General features: G+C 32.8%; 1 protein-coding gene across 1 annotated transcript in view; it reads right to left on the bottom strand.

The window, feature by feature from the left end:
• LOC104945488 (gamma-aminobutyric acid receptor subunit beta-3-like) overlaps positions 1 to 500 on the bottom strand; it is a 10,407-nt gene that overhangs the window by 6,034 nt on the left and 3,873 nt on the right. The gene's annotated exons all lie outside the window — the stretch shown is intronic.

The following is a 500-nucleotide window of genomic DNA, read 5'->3' on the forward strand; positions in this document are numbered from 1 at the left end:
GTAGTGGAGTACAAATACTTTGTTGCTGCACTTAAGTACATGTTTCTGGTATCAGTACATATTTTTCTGACGACTTTTTACTTTGACTTCTAACATGTTGAACCCAAATACCTGTACTTTCTACTTCTTACATTTTGAACACAAATACCTGTACTTCCTACTTCTTACATGTTGAACTCAAATACCTGTACTTTCTACTTCTCACATTTTGAACACAAATACCTGTACTTCCTACTTCTTACATTTTGAACCCAAATACCTTTCTACTTCTTACATTTTGAACACAAATACCTGTACTTTCTACTTCTTACATGTTGAACACAAATACCTGTACTTTCTACTTCTTACATGTTGAACACAAATACCTGTACTTTCTACTTCTTACATGTTGAACACAAATACCTATACTTTCTACTTCTTACATGTTGAACCCAAATACCTGAACTTTCTACTTCTTACATGTTGAACTCAAATACCTGTACTTTCTACTTCTCTCATTT

The sequence above is a fragment of the Notothenia coriiceps genome, unplaced genomic scaffold (genome assembly GCF_000735185.1).
Source record: "Notothenia coriiceps isolate Sejong01 unplaced genomic scaffold, NC01 NC01_scaffold00009659, whole genome shotgun sequence".
Classification (NCBI taxonomy): Eukaryota; Metazoa; Chordata; class Actinopteri; order Perciformes; family Nototheniidae; genus Notothenia; species Notothenia coriiceps.